This window comes from Ursus arctos, unplaced genomic scaffold, assembly GCF_023065955.2.
Source record: "Ursus arctos isolate Adak ecotype North America unplaced genomic scaffold, UrsArc2.0 scaffold_39, whole genome shotgun sequence".
NCBI classification, from domain to species: Eukaryota; Metazoa; Chordata; class Mammalia; order Carnivora; family Ursidae; genus Ursus; species Ursus arctos.
This window is the reverse complement of record NW_026623055.1, coordinates 776,512-795,959: the sequence shown is the minus strand read 5'-3', so window position 1 is coordinate 795,959 and position 19,448 is coordinate 776,512. Positions and strand designations below refer to the sequence as shown.

At 44.7% G+C, this 19,448-nt stretch overlaps 1 protein-coding gene across 1 annotated transcript in view; it reads left to right on the top strand.

Moving 5' to 3' along the window:
• Positions 1–7,875: 7,875 nt before the first annotated feature.
• Positions 7,876–19,448, top strand: part of LOC125282356 (guanine nucleotide-binding protein G(olf) subunit alpha-like) — a 53,563-nt gene continuing 41,990 nt past the window's right edge. The window contains exon 1 of the mRNA XM_048216979.2: positions 7,876–8,071. The gene's annotated coding sequence lies outside the window, so the exon portion shown is untranslated. The remainder of the gene's footprint in view (positions 8,072–19,448) is intronic.

The window sequence follows — 19,448 nt, the reverse complement described above, 5'->3', positions numbered from 1 at the left end:
TTCCCTCTGTTTCCTGTTTCTTCTTTCTTCGGGCTTACTTGAATACATTTTGGTATTTCAGTTTTTTCCCCAACTAGCTTTTTAGGTATCCTACTTTTCACTCTTTTTTAGTGGTTTCTCGAGGACTACATTGTGCAACATGGTAGCCCCTAGCCACATGTGGCCAATTACATTAATTTTTATAAATTATTGAAGTACTGAATACAATGTTACATTAGTTTCAGGTGTATGATACAGTGATTCGACAATTCTGTATACTACTCAGTGCTCACCGCAGTAAGTGCAGCCACCATCTGTCACCATACGATGCTCTTACAATATCACTGACTATATTCCCCATGCTGTACCTTTCATTCCCACGACTTATTCATTTTATAGTCGGAAGTTTGTACCTCTTAATCCCCTTCACCTAGTTTGCCCATCTCCTCACCCACTTCCCCTCTGGCAACCACCAGTTCTCTGTATTTAAGAGTCTGGGTTTTTTTAAGCGATTAAAATTAAAGTTTAGTTCTCCAGTGACAATACCCACATTCCAAATGTGCCATAAGTATATGTAAGTAGTGGCTATTTTAGAGAACAATGAAGATGTAGAACATTTTCATCACTGTAGAAAATTCTATTGGTAACTTCTCACGATCTACTTATGGTTAATATTATACTACTTTCCATAAAACATTGGAACTTTGTGAGAGTATTGTCCCTTTGCCTGCCCCACCCTTTGTAACATTTCCATAGATTTCATCTGCATACACTACAAACCCACAATACACTATATTAATATTTTTCCCTAAATAGGCATATGTTTTTAAAAGAAATCTTAAAAAAAAAAGAATACATATAGTCTTCAGACTTACCCACATATTTACCATTTGTGCTGACCTTTATTTTTCCTCTGGATCTGAGTTGCCATCTGGTGTCCTATCCTTTTAGCCCAAAGACTTCCATTTAGCATTTTTCATAGAACAGGTCAGCTGATGCCTGTTGTCTCATATTTTCTTTAATCTTACTTTTTTTTTTCACTTTTATTCTTGAAGTATAGCTTGGCAAGATATAAAATTCTAGGTTGGTAATATTTTTCTGTATTTCAGCACTTCCAACTATGCAGATGCCTTCTGGCATCTGCTGTTCCCGATGAAAAGCCAGCATTTTTCATATGCTCCTTCCTATACATCAAGCCTCTGTTTTCTTTGGCTGCTTTGACACTTCTCTCTTCATATTCGAAGTTCAGTGCTTTTATCATACACACTTACATGTGCTCTTCTTTTCATTAATCCTGCCCGTGGTTCACTGGGTTTCTTGGATTTGTAAGTCAACGTCTCATCACATATCAGAAGTTTGGGGCCACTACTTCTTCAAATATTGCTTCTATCCCGATTTCTTTCTCATCTATTTCTAGGACTCTAATTGCACTTTGTTTAGACCACATAATATTGATCAACAGGCCTCAGAGAAGCTGTTCATTTTTCTTCTTATTTTTTTCCTCTCTGTTCTTCACATTGGATCATTTCTCTTGATCTATTTTTAATTTCGTCAATTTGTTCTTTTTCTATCTTCACCTTGCTGGTAAGCACATCCAGTGATGTTTGTTTTTTAATTTCAGTTCTTGTACTTCGGACTTTTAGTATTTCCATTGCTCCTCTTTTACAGTTTCGATTTCTCTCTTTAGATTATCCATGGGTTCATTCCTTATGTGTATGTCTTCTGTTAACTCTTTGAATATGTTTGTGATCACTACGTTAAAGTCCTTGTCTGTTAGTTGTTCCATCTGGTTCATCTAGGCTTCAATTTATTGCTTTTTTCCTTTCCTTAACTATGAGTCACATTTTTCTGTCTTTGTGTTTGTCTAATGCCATTTATTGGACGCTGGGAAGCATAAATGTTATCTTGTAGAGACTTCGTTTTCTGTTCTGTCTCTTTAATGAGTGATTTTTGTTTTTCTCTGTTTTGTTCTATAAGCCAGTTAACAGGGCTGGACTCAAAATCTGTCTGTCCTGAAGAAAGAAGAGCATGAAATCTTTGCTCTGTCCCTTTACGTTTTTCAGGTGTTTTGTCAGGCTCCCAGGGCCTCCTCCTGCATTGTTGTGAGTAGTCAGCCAAAGATTTGAATGGTTTTTATACACAGATTTGTGGGGCTCACATTTCTAACGTTCCCTTCCTTCTAGGATTTCACTGCTAATTTTCTGGCTGTTTCCCCACCTCCAGATTCTATTCTCTGATATCTTAAGCCAATAAGTCGGCCCAGCTTCCTGGGCATGTTATCTGCAAAGTCATATAGGACTTCATGCCTGATTTACTACTCTGTTATCACTGTCTCGAAATTCTTAAATTTTCAACAAGAGACATTGGATTCTTATTTCGCCCTGGGCCCCACAAATCACGTAGCCAATCTTGTCAGTAATATTGTGGCTTTCTGCTGCCCACTAATGGTGAACCGGGGAGTGTCCTTAAGCAAAAAGCCTTAAAATCACAAATCTTACCCATTGTACTTATCTTTCAAGGGTAGACTTGCTATGGTTACTCTCTAGTACATTAAAATGGGAGCTATAAATATATTTCTTAATTGATCAGTCCAACTGAGCTACTCTGCCAATCTATTGCAACCATGGTTTTGAACTAGGGGTAACTTTGCCCGAGGCCATATTTGGCATACCTGGAGACATTTTGTTATTGTCATGATTGAGGAAGAGTGCTACTGGCGTCTACTGGGTTGAGGCCAAGGATGTTGCTAAACGCCCTGCAATACACAGGGCGGCTCCCCGCCACAACAAATTATCTGGCCACAAAAGTCAATAGTGCCAAGGCTGAGAATTCCTGCATTATAGGAAATTAGCCCTCTTTCATTTTTAATGGATACATTATTATTGCCTTCTTGAGAATGTATCATTGTTTAATCAATCCTCCATAACTACACATCATACTATTCGAATATAGCTCCAACTGGGGAGAAAGAAGCCAAATTGGTCTTAACTCATTTCTACAATTTTACTCAAGTGTCCAAGTAAACAGTGTGAAAAGGTGCAAAAATGAGTAATGATAAAATGCCACTTTCGTCACCTGAACTTGATTTCCATACAAAGACCTTAGACGGAATCCTTTCACTATATCTAATTCTGATTGCTCTTAGGGGGTTCAAAGGAAAATGAATTTCGACTGAAATAATCCTATTGACATCAGTTAAGATTAAATATAAAATGACACCTTACATGCTATAATTTTACATTTACTTTAGAGTCCCCTCATAATTTCTATTTTCAGCTTCATAATCGTTCTTCGACATTAGAAATTGCTTGCTTGTATGGCCCAATTATTCAAGAATTAAAAATCAACCTCGGAAAAACAAAACAAAACAAAACAAAAAAACGAATATCCATTCTTATAATCCATACTACAGCTTTTTCTATTCTTACCTCAGTTCCATTATCCTCTCTGATAATCACTATAGTACTTTTTAATTGTCTGTGGCTCAAGTTTTCCAAAAACAAATTCTGTAAATGGTTCATCAAATTTCTGAACATGAATTTAAAGTTATAATTTAAAATTCAAATTAATTTTCAACAAATAAGGAAATAAAGAATGCCTCCTAAAAAAAATCAACCTCAGATTAAAGAGAAAACATTAAATTTAATGAAGGTGATATATAAATATTAAATATTTTATTCTAATTTATCCTATGCAGAGAACACATAATCCAATTTTGTATATTTGGTATGTAATTAAAAGTGTTGAAAGTAATTGAAATGTGGGCAAAATGGGCCCCCAACAATTCTTTCCTAGTATTCTTTGTTTTAACAGGATTTTAAGACTTATTTTCAGTTTATGATATTGGGTACAAATAGAAAACATTGTCTTCTATCTCTTAAGTAAGTCCTTAAATGTGAATGAATTCCAATCTAGATACAAATTACTTTATGTACTTTAAAAATCTATACTAGGGACACCTGGGTGGCTCAGTCAGTTAAGCGTCCAACTCTTGGTTTCAGCTCAAGTCATAATCTCAGGGTTGTGAGATCGAGCCCCAAGTCAGGCTCCGCACTCAATGTGGAATCTTCTTGAAAGATTCTTTTTCTCTCCCTCCCTTCCTCTCCCTCCCCTTCTACCCCTCCCTCTGCTCATGCTCGTTCACTCACTCTCTAAAATAAAAATAAATAAAATCTATATTTGTGTTTTCCACTGGCTTTAATATATAAAATGTTATCCATCTCTTGTGATACTAGTTGATACAGTTTAATAAGTTACACCAGGAAAGGAATTGGTATATATCTTCTTCTCGGGTCAAATATCTCTTCCTCTGAAAGGCCTTCCCTGTACCACACACAAACTTCTTCCCCTACCAGTTTTTTACTGAAGTAGAATTAACATACAGTGTCATATTAGTTTCAGGTGTACAATATAATGACTTAACAATTCTGTACAGGACTCATTGCTCATCATGATAAGTGCCCTCTTGAATTTCCATTGCCTATTTCACCCATCCCCTCCCCCAGCCACCTCTCCTCTGGCAACCACCAGGTTGTTCTCTGTATTTAAGAGTCGGGGTTTTGCTTGTCTCTCTTCTTTGTTCATTTGTTTCTTAAATTCCACATATGAGTGAAATCATATGGTATTTGTCTTTTTCTGGTTTATTTCACTTGGCATAATAACCTCTAGGTGCATCCTTGTTGCAAATGGCAAGATCTCATTCTTTTTTATGGCTAATATTTCATTGTGTATATGTATATATAATACTATAATATATATGCAATATAAATATAATTTTATATGCAACATATATTATGTATATTATTACATATATATTACATATAAAATTATATAATATATACAATATATAATATGTATTATTAAATATATATATATTTATATATATATATATATAAAACAGCTTCTTTATATATATATATATAAAACAGCTTCTTTATCCATTTCTATCGATGGACACTTGGGTTGCTTCCATATCTTGTCTGTTGTAAATAATACTGCTATAACCATAGGGATGCATGTATCCCTTTGAATCAGTGTTTTCCTTTTCTTTGCCTCCCTTCCAAATTTAAATTGGGCCTTCCCTTATTACTTCTTGGAGAACGCTCTTCCTTCCCTTCACAGCATTTGTATAATTTGAAATATATAATAAGTTTATTAACTTGTGTGTATATGATTGAACGTATTTCTACCCCATTAGTGTATAAACACCACAAAGATCAGTGTCTTTTGCTTCACCTGATACCAGCCAGAATGCCTAGGATATTGTTGGCGCTTGATAAATACTAAATAAATGAATGGGAAACGGTGGATGGGCAGGTGAATGAATAGTGAAAATCATGCTGATAATAGCGGTTTCTGTTTTCTCAAGTTAGATTTTCTATAGTCCTCCTTCTACTCTTCAAAAACCTAAAAGTGCAGCTAATTTTGGCAGATTTGGGGGATAATATTAGGTCCAAAACATTACATGGTATATACATTTGTTATTAACAGGGCCCTAAAATAAATGTGAATCTAGATCTCTAATTTCCTTCTTTTAAAATGTCATCAAAATGTAGCTCTCTCCTCCAGCCATCAGAGAGGACGCTAAGGCGAAGAAGGGGGCCCCGTCTCCTGCTGTTGTGAAGAAACAGGAGGCCAAGAACGTGGTCAATCCCCTGTTTGAAAAAGGCCCAATAATTTTGGCAATGGACGGGACACCCAGCCCAAAAGGAACCTCACTCGCTTTGTGGAATGGCCCTGTTACATCCGGCTGCAGGGGCAAAGGGCTATTCTCTATAAACGTCTAAAAGTGCCTCCTGTGATTAACCAGTTCGTCCAGGCCTGGGACCGCCAAACAGCAACTGCTTAAGCTGGCCCACAGATATAGACCAGAGACAGAGCAAGAGAAGAAGCAGAGATTGTTGGCCTGGGCCATGAAGAAAGCTGCCGGCAAAGGGGATGTGCGCACTAAGACGCCGCCTGTCCTTTGAGCTGGGGTTAATACTGTCACCACCTCAGTGGGAAACAAGAAGGCTCAGCTGGTAGCGATTGCACACGATGTGGGTCCCATTGAGCTGGCTGTCTTCCCGCCTGTTCTGTGTTATAGGATGGGGTTTCCCTACTGCATTATCAAGGGGAAGGCCAGGCTGGGGTGTCTGGTCCACAGGAAGATCTGTACCAATGTGGCCTTCACCCAGGAAGACGAGCTCTGGCTAAGCTGGTGGAAGCCATCAGGACCAATTACAATAGCAGATACGAGGAGATCCACCGTCACTGGGGAGGCCACGTCCTGGGTCCAAAGTCAGTGGCTCACATCGCCAAGCTGGAAAAGACAAAGGCTAAAGAACTGGGCACCAAACTGGAATGAGTGGATACTGTTGAATTTTCTGTACATAAAAGTAATAAAAAGTTCTCTTTCAAAATATAAAAAAATAATAAAAAATCAAATGTAATATTTACACCGAGTGCCAATTGGTGCAATGTATCTTTGTGAGTGGGGCGTTGTATTAAAGAGACCAATCTGCTGCTATTAATGGAATTTACATTAGATATATTTACCAGTTATAGTATTTCATGTCATTTGGTAGAAATTAAAGAACACGTGTTATAGCAGAGTTCTTAAAAGTTATCGAAATTTTCAACAGTTGTTCGATAGGATGATGGATATTAAGTGGGAAATAATAGACAATGGGGATGTCTGGTGGGGCTGTATCCGTAAGAGGCCTGGAGAAACGGCACCCGGTCTGAATATGCCTCTCGCTTCTCTCTCCCCTGTACTGTGGATTAAAAAATAGGATAGAAAGTGCAATTACATATATTCGCTTTAACAAAAATAGTGTATGACAATTACATGTTCTCCTTTTCAATGTTTTAATAAGTGTAATTGTTAAAAATGATGTCATGGACCTCCTGACCTGGAGATTTTGTCGAGATCAAAGGCATAACAGAATTAAGGTAAGGATCAAAAGCGTGCAGACATGTCTGCTTGTGTGTACGATGTAAGTGAAAAAGGAGAGGCAAGGTGCAGTGATCTCTGCCAGGTAATACATCCGGCAGTTCAAGATCTGAAAGCTAGCATCCCCATCTCTTCCCGTTCTTATTTACCACTGTCCCGGATCGAAGCTTCGGTGGTTTTTTAAGTGCTGCAATGGCAGCTCCGGGTGGTGACAGCACCACCACCGCCACTGCGGCACTGTCCGCAGCTGCACGCTAGGCTCGGGCAACCGTATTTACGGTACCGAAGACCAGAACGCGAGGCGGTGCCTACCGTCTCGGGGGCCGGGGCAGGCGGCTGTATTTACCGTAACCAGAGTGGACCCGGCGGTGGTATGTACAACAACGGAAGCACCAAAGCTTCAGTATTTACGGTAACGAGGGCCGGCCCTAGCGGCGGTATTTACGGTAAAAGGGGGCCGGTTCTGGCGGCGGTTTTTACGGTAACGAGGGACGGCCCGGGAGGCGGTATTTACGGTAACGGGGGCCGGGCTCGCGGAGGCCTGTAGGCTCGGCCCGCTCGCCGCGTTATCAGGTGATCTCCAGTCCAGGCGGCCGCCACCCCCTGCACCCAGCGGAAAATGCAAAATGTCCCTCTGGGACAGTGAGGGGCCGTGGCCCCCGGCCCGGGCCGGCCACACCCCCAGTCCGCACGGCAGCGTCGCGCCGGGTCCGGGTGCAGCCCCCTCCCGCCCCTCCGCCGGGGCCCCGGCCTGAGCCCCCCGCACCCGGCACCCCCGCGTCCACATGGGTCTGTGCTACAGTCTGCGGCCGTTGCTCTTCGGGGATCCGGAGGACGTCCCCCGCGCCTCCTCGGAAGCGCCTGCAGAGGACGCGCGGCCCGGCCCGGCCCCGGTCCCGGCCCCGACCCCCGCCCTGCCCCGGGCGGCGGTGGGGGGCGGCGCGGCCCCGGCCCCTCTCCCTCCGGGCGCCGGCGGGAGTCTGGCGTGCGCGCGGCCCAAAGCCGCCCCGAAGAAGGAGTGGCGGCGGCGTCCTGAGCAGCCGCGGGCTGAGGAGCGCGAGGCAGAGCGGGAGGCGAGGAAGGTCAGCAGGAGCATTGACCGCATGCTCCGCGAGCAGAAGCGCGACCTGCAGCAGACGCACCGGCTCCTGCTGCTGGGTAGGTGTCGTCGGCGCGCGCCCCGCCCCGGGCGCAGGGCCCCTCTCGTTCCGCGCCGGGTGGGCTACGGTCGCAGAAGTGTGCGGGGAGCTGGGGCAGGCTAAAATCGTCGCTACATTGATTTTTACACCGACAATATTTACTTTCGTGATTCGGCCGAGAACACGTTGCCGGGTGATTTTGGCCAATTGCCCATTTATTACTAATTAATGAGCTTCTCTGGGAATTTCCACCCCGCCCCCCTCAATTGATTTACTTCCCCAGTCTGTAATCCGCAGGGATGGCTAACGCGAGCATCTCATTTCCTGCAACGGTGCAGTCATTCTGCACTTTGTTTTAAGAACGCAAATGGCAGGAGACTGTAAGACCTTTTAGCGTGACCGCAAAGCTTTCATTCCAATCACAGAATTAGGGCAGAGTTGTCGGTAGGTGTGGCTCGTTCCCTTTGGAGAAGTAACTTCAACAGCTGAAGATATGGCACTTTTATTTCATTGAGTAATTTCAACCCCAGTGCTCCCAGAACATATGCTTCTCTTTCAGAACCAGAAGCAGAATAGCGCGGCAGGCTCCCCAGGAGCTGCGCATGGTGCTGACGGCCTGCAAGAAAGTGGGCACCGAATCAGCAGCGTTTTCAAGGGAACAAACTACTACACGGTTTGCTAGGGTTTTCTCAGAGCTTTAGCTGTAGCAAGCATAGCAGTGCTTCTCCAAGTTAACACCAGAAAGCATTTTCTATGCACTCTACTGTAGAATAAAAAAAAAAAATCATGAATTTCTGAGGCTGCTTGTTGCCTTTTAAATGTTAAGGCAAAAAACAACAACGAAAATTTAACATGTGGGCTTTGACCCCAATTTTGTGAGATATAAGGAAAAAATAACTGTTTACCTCTGTATTCTGCTATGCATAGGAAAGGAACCCATTCCATGACTTGAGTAAGATCCCTGGTTATAAATGAAGGGGCTTTTATTTAACATTTAGAGAACCAAATAAGTTTTTAGTCTGAAAGAGCTCACTTAGTGCAAGAATGAATAATTAAAACAACACAAACCTAGCTGCTGAATTCTAAGGTAAAGGAAAATTTGCCGAGGGCGGGGAGGTGGGGGGTGGGGGGGAGAGAAGAAAAATAAATAAATAAGCAAGCATTTTACCTGAAAAGGGAAGAGGACCAGATCAGAAACAGTTTTCATCTACAGTACTAACTTCTACGCTATGACGGAACAATGTTTCCAGAGGTCTGAGAATACCGAGATGTAATCTTAGAATTTCATACCTCATTAAACCATTACTTGTTTCTAAGATCTTCAGAAATGCAAGTGCTCAAAGTAGGCTCCTACCCACTTATTTTTCTGGAAAGAAACTAATTTGAAATTACTCAAGCCAAAAAGTTTAAGTGCCTCATATTAAAATAACTCAAAAAGGAGAGGATTGTGGTCTCAAGAAATGAAAGAAGAATAAAATAAATAAGGTCTAGAGTTGGGGCGATGTAATGTTGTTTTCATGTGATTGTGCAGTTGAACAGAAATTTTTTTAAATAAAAGGATATGTGAGGCAGAACATGCTTCATATATGTAAAAATTAATAAGTTAATGATTCTATGAAAAGGAACTGGGAGAGAATATCTACAGAAGGCAATGGTGGGCTCCAAAGAGCCAACTTCTGGTACATATGTTGAATGACTTAAAGTATATTGTATCTTCCATCTGATAATGTCAACAGGAAAACACATACTGTTGTGTCAGGATGACATTGTTGTTTTTTTTTTTAAGATTTTATTTTTATTTATTTGAAGAGATAGAGACAGCCAGCGAGAGAGGGAACACAAGCAGGGGGAGTGGGAGAGAAAGAAGCAGGGTCATAGCGGAGGAGCCTGATGTGGGGCTCGATCCCATAACGCGGGGATCACGCCCTGAGCCGAAGGCAGACGCCCAACGACTGTGCCACCCAGGCGCCCCAGGATGACATTGTTTATTGGATTTTGTATAGATTTTAATTAAACTGAGAAAGGTTCTTGGTTTTGTTAAGATTGAGAGTGGATTTAGCTGGAAATCTTTGAATCAAAAGTACGATTTACTGACCATTTATGTCCTCAAATGTTTGCTTCTGCTGCCGTTAAGTTAAGTAGGCATTCATCTTGCTCACTGACCCCATTCACTTATTCTGGAATGTGCATTGGAGAACTCACAGGCTCAGAAAGGACGCATGCACTTTAGGGCCCTTCCTTACTCCATGCTCGCTAGTCGGAGGCTGTCCCATCTTCCATGATGACTTCTCCTCCAGGAGACACGCCCAGAGTCCTCCAATGGGAATAAATGTGTAACTCCCTCATGCCCATATTGAATTCTCTTTGCACCTCTTGTTTGGCACTTTGTTATAGCCCACACGCTTCATGGGTGCTTTGATGCATGCCAACACCCACATGGGTCCATCCCGATGACCTGAGCTTTGTTTCCTGCACAGGACTTAGTACCCCACGTGGTGCTAGGAACACAGGAGTCTGGGAGCCACTGTGACCATGAGGGCTTAACAGCAAGACTGATGTGGTTCTGTTTTAACTCTTAGATGGAGCATTCTTTCAGGCATGGGGTGGCTAGATTTTAAGGGGAAACAGAGGTGGGGTGCAGACAAGATGGAAGTTCCAGTTAAAAGGCCACCTGAAGGGATCCTGGAGTCAGAGCTAGAGCAGTATAGTAGGAATGGGGAGGGAATGGTCTCGAGAGGTGGTCAGATGATAGGCGTGTAGAGTGGGCCACAGGGAGGAATTCTCAGAGAACTCTCTTCTCCAGAGCGTGAGCTGTATATTAGTAGGCTTGAACTGCTATCACAAGGTGCCACAGACTGAGCGGTGGAAACAACAGCCATTTTTTCCCTATGGTTCCGGAGGCTGGAAGTCCAAGTTTGAGGTCCAGCAGAACTGGTTTCCCTTAGACCTCTTTTCCTGGCTTGCCGATGGCCACGTTCTTGCCGTGTCCTCACACAGCCTTTCCTTTGTATGCCTGTGCACAAGGGAAGAGGGAAAAATCAGACTAGGAACCCACACTTAGGATCTCATTTAACCTTGATAGCCCCTTAGAGGACCCGTCTCCAAGTACAGTCACTTTGGGGGTTAGGGGCTTCAACTTATGAATGGGGGTGGGGGGACACAATTCAGAAGGAGGTTTCAGAGAAAGAAAACGTGCCCCGTCTAAAAGGGACAGTCCTAGCTTCAACGCATTGTTGCTCTGTGAGAATGCAAGCCCAGTGTTGCCAGGTCTTCTGAATTTCCAGAAAAAGATGGAAATGCCCATTTTCATCGGATACTACTTATTTTTAAGCGTCGGCTCAAATTAATAAAACACACTCTATGTGCCCGATGCATCCACAGGCCACCAGTTCTTCATGTTCTTTATTCAACTACCTCCTGTCACATTTTTGTGTGATTGCTATTTCCCTGCCAGGAAAACATCCCTCAAGAGCAGTCGCTTTGGGACATGTGCTGCTTTTCCTCTGCATTTGGCTATTAGTATAAACCAGAACGCCCTCTGTCTGTGTCTGTAGCTGCGGCAAGAGGAAGTGCTTGGTGCGGTGACAAAAGCATGGAATATTCTCCGCTGTGGGGTGTTGATCACTTGTTTTTCAAATAAATGTCACCGTTGTTTTTTTCTTCATCTGCGATAACGCGTACAGTGGCCAAGACAGCAGCTTTTGGGTTGTGCGGTGCACTCAAGCTGCGTGGACACCTGTGCCACATCCTCATCCGGTCGCTGCTCTCCTTTTGCCCCAGCCCCCTATAGCACCGGGGCTTTTAAAGTCCGTGGAAATCCCAGCTACTCTGGCTATGCCTTCACTTTCCTGAAGACACAAAAGCGTCACACTTCCTTACCGCCTTGGAAGGGGATCCTGTGCCATTGTGGCATTTTAGGCACAACTTCTGTATCATTTTATTGTACAATCTATTCACTACAATAGTGTAGGCTCGATGCGGCCATTGTTTATGTGAAGCCAGATTCCATCCCCAGAATTCAAGCTGTTCTTTGACCGGTGTCCCAGCACCGGAAGGTCAGAGCACTCCTTCAAAGCTGCTCTCTTTGACTTGGGTCTTAGTCAGCTTTGGCTGTGATAATACCACAGACGGGGTGGCTCGAGCCACAGAAATTGATCTCCTCACACTTTACAGAGGCTGGAAAGGCCAGGATCGAGGTCCAGGAGGGTTCGGTGTCAGTTGAAGGCTCTCTTCCTGGCTTACAGTGGCCAGCTTCTTGTGGGTCCTCTCACAGCAGAACAGGGCACAGTCTCCCTTCCTCTCCTTACCAGGTCACAAACCCTATTGGATTAGGGCTCCTCCTTTATGGCCTTATTTAACCTTAATTACCTATCTCCAATAGTCACACTGGGGATCATGGCTTCAATATTCGCTTTTGAGGGGACACAGTTCAGTCCATAACAACTTGCAAGCCCATTCCTGTTAAAACAGATGATTAGTACTGGCCCTGAAAAGGACTCAAAGTGAATGTCCTCTACTGTGGTTAAGGGTGTCAGTGGAATCTATAACTATTTTTATGAATACTGTCAAAACTTGAGGATATACTTATGATCCACAAAGAGATGCAGGGTGGTTAAGAGCAAGGCATTGGTGTCAGACAGACTTTGTCTGAAATTGCAGCGTGCCCATTTTCCAGCTTTGTGACCTTAGCTTAGGACTTCGGTTTCCATATCAATAATAATCCTGATGCCACACGGTAACTGAGAGGATTCAGTGAAATTAACTGAGAAAGTTGTACATAAACGTGCTTGGCGTAGAGCTTAGCACACGGTGAACGCTCCATAAGTTGGCACAGTCTCTGAATTCTATATGGAGCTCAACCACTTCTCTCTGTGATACCCACACTCTAAATTATAAACTAAATGGTCACATGAGATCACACAACCTAAAACAGTTAACCCCATTCCAGGCTCACCCAGTTACTCTGGGATGGAGCCAGGACTCAAACCCAGGCGGTCTGGCTTCACTGCACCAAACTGGCAAAGAGCCAGCTGGAGACCATTGCAATGATCCAGTCAAGAGATGTGGAGAGGTGAACACAAGCTGACATAGTAACGACAAAGAAGAAGGGCCAGAAAGGATTGGGACGGAGGCAAAATGGAACCCACTGAATCTGGTGACTGAGGAGATGACGGAAAGTAGAAGTGGAGAGGAGTCTCTGAACTCTTAGTTTTCTCTCTTAGGCAAAATGGCAATGACATGCCCCACCATAAAGGATTTAAGAGGAAGGGGCAGGTGGAGAGGAAGGAGAACAATGAGCTCCACTTTGGATGTGTTGAAGGTGAGCCCCCATGAGAAGCCAGTGGGCATTGTCGGGGAAGAAGACGGGCATTCACGGAGGGTCTGGACCCCATGGGGCCTCCTGAGCTGGAGACAGACATTAAGGAGTAACCCACTGGCGACGGGCCCGGGGGGCAGGCACAGGCCACCCCGGGACAATGTGCACAGTAAGAGAAGAGAGCCCAAGACAGAACACAGAGCTCCCATCTTTCAGAAGAGTGCTGCAGAAGGAAAGGTATAAAGAATAACAAAGACCGCTGGGAGAAGCCAAGAAAGACTGAGGTTCGGGAAGAAGGGAGTAGCCAGGAGTTTCAGCTGGAAGTTCAAGAATAAAGACTGAAAAGAAATCCACTAGGTTTGCCCTTTATGCAAAGGTGGTACAGGAGGCTGAAGACCTCTGGACGTGGGAATGGTGAAGCCGTCCCAGAGCCCATTCGGCGGGGGGCGGGCGGGGGGAGGCTGTGTGCACAAGAGTGGTGACCACAGCTTTCAAAGCTGGCCTTAAGGAAACAGTTCGGAAGGATCCAGATGAAACCACAGAAAGTTTACAGGTGGTTGCCACCTGCAGGTGAAGAGAGAGAGGACAGGAGAAGAATTATCAGATCTTTCCACTCACAAGGGTTCCTGAGTGAGCCCTGGCTGGCTTGGCGTTGGCCATGAGTCTGCCGTCTGGCATTCAGGTATGTGGGCCAGCCTCCCTCCCTCTACCACCCGTCACTGTCCTCTTGACACTGTCAGACACATTTGCAGTTTAGCCTGAAATTCTTCAGCACCAAGCAGATTGTTCAGTTGAGTTGAAACCAAGAGATCTAGTGAATTCTCTAGCTAATTAAGCCTATGAAAAGTTTCCAAGCATAAGCATTTTCAAAAGTAAGACCAAACTACTAAGACCTAAAATCCGCTCATGATCTTGAAAGATAACCAGGAGACTGTCAAAACCCCGGGACATAAATAAGGCAACCAGAATAAATGAACAACCCTGAATGATTGTTCCTTACCCCCACAGCACCCAGAATAATGTACTTCATGTCTAAATGTATTAATACTTAGTTATTTTGTCTAGTTGGTTTCAAACCAAAACAAACTCTTTAACTGAAAAAGAGAGGAGAATCAGACCGTCAGCTGAAGAAGTGACGCTAATTGTGTTTAGGGATCTGGTGAAAACCGCCCCCTAGAGTTTAAAAATTCCCTCGCTAAGTATGAACAGGCAGAGCACAGAGGAATGTTAAGGCAGTTAAACTATCTGTATGATACTGTAATGGTGGGTACACACCCTTATCCATTTGTCCAAACCCATGGACTACACATCACCAAGGGAAAGCCCTAAGATAAACTACGGACATCGGGGGATAAAGATGCATCATTTTTTTTAAGCTTTTATTTATTAATTTGACATAGAGAGACAGCCAGCAAGAGAGGGAGCACAGGCAGGGGGAGTGGGAGAGGAAGAAGCAGGCTCCCAGTGGAGGAGCCTGACGTGGGGCTCGATCCCATAACGCCGGGATCACGCCCTGAGCCAAAGGCAGACTCTTAACGACTGCGCCACCCAGGCGCCCCTAAAGATGCATCATTGATGGGTCATCCACTGTAACAAATGTATAGCTCTGTTGATACGGAGTGCGGGATGTTGGTAGAGGGGTAGGCTGCAGGAAGGCAGGGGGTACATGGGAAATCTCTGTACTCCCCAGCCACCTCTGCTGTGATTCGAAAACTGCTCTAAAAAATTAGATCTTGGGAGGCCTGGGGGGCTTAGCTGGTTAAGCATTTGCCTTCAGCTCAGGTCATGATCCCAGGGTCCTGAGATCGAATCCTGCATCGGGCTCCCTGCTCAGCAGATAACCTGTTTCTTCCTCTCCTGCTCCCTCTGCTTGTGCTCTCTCTCTCTCTCTCTGACAAATAAATAAATAAAATCTTTTAAAAGAAATAAAAATTAAAAAATAAAAAAGTACTTTTTTTTTAATTCCCTTAGTAGAGAAATAGAAAGATTCTTATCCTTGAATTAGGATCCCAAGAGGAAGAGCTCAGGGCCATGAGCATCAGACCCTTCTCTTAAAAAGTCCAAAAAGTTGACCAAAGTAGGAAAGATCGTGTCCTGTTATTGAAAGCTGTGGTTTATGAATAAAGAAGCACCACTTGAAGACATTTCCATCTGCAGCACCAGGGGTAAATTTTTCCCTCCCAAGAAGGATTTTACACTCACACCGCAATTCAGCCCCTCCCCAGTGCTGGGGAGCCGCACGCCATGCCCTGTCCCTCCAGGCTGCCCTTCCATCTGCTCTGTAAGGCTGCCTGATCTCTGCGTCTTGGTCAGAAGCAGTCACAGCATCGTTACGCTGCTCCTGTCAAAAGGGGCCATACTTGATGCCACTGAAGAGAAACAGGATGTTATCTGCTCCCCCTGACCCCCCATCAACGCTTCACTTGCCGTGTTCAGGGCAGAGAAGATGCAAGCCGTCAGAAGGCCAGTGTAGGCTACGGGTACAGCTGCTGGCTGATAGAGGACACAGACGTGTGAAAACATCCCACCGGGTCAACTCCTCTTTAACCCTAACGGAAGAGACCTAGGGAAGGCCTGCATCCCTATGCCTTGGATTGGCATTCACTAAGCGTATTTTTTCTGCAGCTGAGAAGCGAGTTTTCTCTCCCAGGAAGTGAAACATGACCTAAGAGTCTTCCAGGAAAAACTCAGGAGAAGGATATTTGGCGTAAGAGGAAAACAAGGAGAGATTCTATCCATACCTTGAGTTACAAGGGAAAATGTTGCTTTATTCATTTCATCGTTTCTACTGCTCAGCAACCATCAACATTTCTTTGAGAGCCTACTATGTGGCAGGGGCTTCTCTGGGTAATACGGAGATTCCAAGGGGTAGAGAACACAGTCTCAGCCCAGGAGAAATCCACAGCGTGGTCAAAGGAAAAGGACAGAAGGCCACAAAAGAAACAGCAGTGTGAGCGTGCACGTGCTGTGTGGTGAATGGACACAGCACGGGTTAATAATACCATCATTAGGGTTACGTAGAAGGCTAACAATATGATAGGTACCCTCCTTCCTTCGGGTGTGTTATTCACAGGCGAGCACAAGGAAGGTAGGAACTCAGTGGCTTAGGGCAATGTTGGAGTTTGCACGTAAGTGCGTAATGCTTCTCTCCATCCTGCATGCACACCCCAGCAGAAGCATCCTGAAACCTGCCGAAACCTGCCGGGAGCTCGCGCCTGGCAGCCTGATTTTCCTATTCATCAGAGAGCTACAGAAAGAACCCAGAAGTACACACAGCTCCCAGGATGTCACAGAGACCTGGGGTGTTGACCAAATAGCACTGACAGTTTGAGAGCATGAAGGAAGTTTGAGTGGCAGGATACAGCCGTGTGGAATGGGAAGGACAGTGCTCCTTTTACCTCCGGCCATCAGAGTGCCTCGGAAATCAATACTAGAAGCTGCCTTTTATGAATTACGCCATCAGGGGAGACTGACTGTGAAGAGACATGAAGAAAACAAAAGTTTATCTCGTTTTTTTATGGATTATATTCATCGTCAAATGCAGGAGCTGTCATGTGACGCTCAAAACCTGTCCACATTAAAGCAATGGGCACTCTGTTTATTTACTAGTGTCGTAAGGACAGCATCAGATTTTATTTTAAGTTTTCATCAGAGTGGTTTTAAAACAGGTCGGGGTGAGAGGAAAAGCTTACCCAGGGTCCAGGCATCAGCAACTCTTCCCTGCCCAGTATGGGCGAGGAATTTTTGATGGTATAATTCTGATGAACTGTTGTTTAATAGTTTGAAAGAGCATGGTTGTAAGAATAAATGCCAAGCCACAGTGTGGAGCCTTTAACTTAACTGCAGAGAAGCGACTGTGTTTTGCCGGAGCTTCTAGGAGCATCGAGAGAGTACAATTTTGCAACTCCGTGCACGTTCCAGCTGGGAGGCCAAGCCCTGAATTTCTGATTCTTCCTTCCCCATGAGTGGCTTCTCGGTAAGAGGCCTCAGGTTGAGTCAGAATCATCAGATGAACTTAGCCCCACATTGTATTTCTTCTTTAGGGGAAAGACAATTAATCAGAGGTAGGCCAGCTACCGAAATCGGCGGCCCTGCAGCACAGATCACCATTCTGGATGAGCAGAGCAAGACACAGAGAGCGGATTAGGGCCCATAGGATGGAGCAAGACAGAATGAGAAGGGGGTTGCTGATCCCCAGCAGTGCTCGGGCCTCACCCTACCTGAGCCCGCAAGGGCTGGTCAGCCTCAGAGGCCAGTGTAGACAAACTGTAAGCCCACAGCTCCCCGAGAAGGAAACCTAGGACAAGACAAAAGCTGGCTTGTCCCAGAGGAGTGTAGGCTGCATATCGATCTGCTGTTTGACGGCGGAGCAAGTAGTATGTTCCAGAAGATGTCAGTGCTGTACTGTGGGCTCTTCGCTCACTAAATCTATCGCAGTTAATGGCCCCTGTGCCATGCCATGTTCTTCTGGGGGTCAGCACACGAAATTGTCCTCAGGAGCTCATGGCCTCATGCAGGAGACAAGGACATTAAGCACCCATACGACACAGCACAGCCCGGAACCAGGGGGCACTGAGGATGGAGGGACAAGGCGGCACAACGGAGCTGCCAGGGGGAGGTCCCCAAGTCCCACTTCCAGACCACTTTCTCATCAAGGAGTGAAAATACACTTGTTGAATATATTTCTTTTTTTTTTTTTAAGATTTTTTTATTTATTCAACAGAGATAGAGACAGCCAGCGAGAGAGGGAACACAGCAGGGGGAGTGGGAGAGGAAGAAGCAGGCTCATAGCGGAAGAGCCTGATGTGGGGCTCGATCCCATCACGCTGGGATCACGCCCTGAGCCGAAGGCAGACGCTTAACCGCTGTGCCACCCAGGCGCCCCTGTTGAATATATTTCTGTTTATAAAGTTAAGGGGTTGGGGGTTTTTTTGTGTTTTTTTTTTCCATTTTGAGTGGTTTGTTGGAATACAGAACATTAAGGTTCCTCTCAGAACAAATGAAAAGCCAAAAACAGCACATTTTCCATGGTTGCATTAAAACTCTGCTTCCACCGCAGATTTCGAAGTCCAGTTCAGATACGATGTAATCGACTTATGTGACCTTCTTGGAACATGAGGGAGTGTCCTCGTTCTTTGGTTATTATAGGTTTTTGTCGTACAAAGAAGTTCAAAGTGCTAAAGGAAGCCAATCAGACGCCGTGGGGTGGGGGTGGGGTGGGCCAGCTACTGAATCACTTTCCTTTCTGGACCAATAAGGGACAGTTACATAATTCTTTATCTCTGAAGTTCTTTTAACAGGCACTTTATCGTAGAATGATGTTTTAATGTTGTAGCGTGCTGAACATAACTGTTTCTCAGTGCCGCGTGGAACCAAGAAGCAGGCAGAGAGGCAGGAGGTCTGACGCACTCTGCTGTGCCTAATGGCCAATGTTTATTTAATATTCAGATCCACTGCCCTCTTCTGATCTATGGCATTTTCTCAGAAGCAACCTCTGCCATTTGGGTTTGGGTGCAATGATCAGCTCGTAAGAGGACGCAGGGGGTCAGGGCCAATGGTCTCGCTCGGGTACAGACGCCGGAGTTCTGTGGTCACCTGTGGATGGAGGGAGAGGGGTGATCTGGTGTCAGCCAGCCTCCCAAGTGACCCGGAGAGGCATGCTTCCTCAGACACTGCTGCGGCCCAAGGAAGGCCTTTTGTTTCTGCCTCAGCCTCTCCCGGGACCTAAAATTCCTAAGCGCAAGTAGTCCCTGATTTAAATCAAGTGTAGCTGAAGGTTCACTTAGGAAAATAGATGGTGGGTTTTCAAAGTCCTGTTACTCAAGCCAAAATGGAAAAAAAGGGAAAAGCAGCATAGCCGTTCTTCAAAAGAGCCTGAACACCGTGGATTGCAATTGGTCCCACCGTGGGTCACAGCCTGGAGCACACAGTATATCGGGAGCTACTCTTTTTTTTTTTTTTTTTTTTTACTATATATAGGTTTTCTCTGTACAAAGAAGTTCAATGTGCTAAAGAGAACTCGTCAGACAGCATGGTGGAAGACACTGGCTTTCCACAGGAACTCTCGGCATGGCCCTCT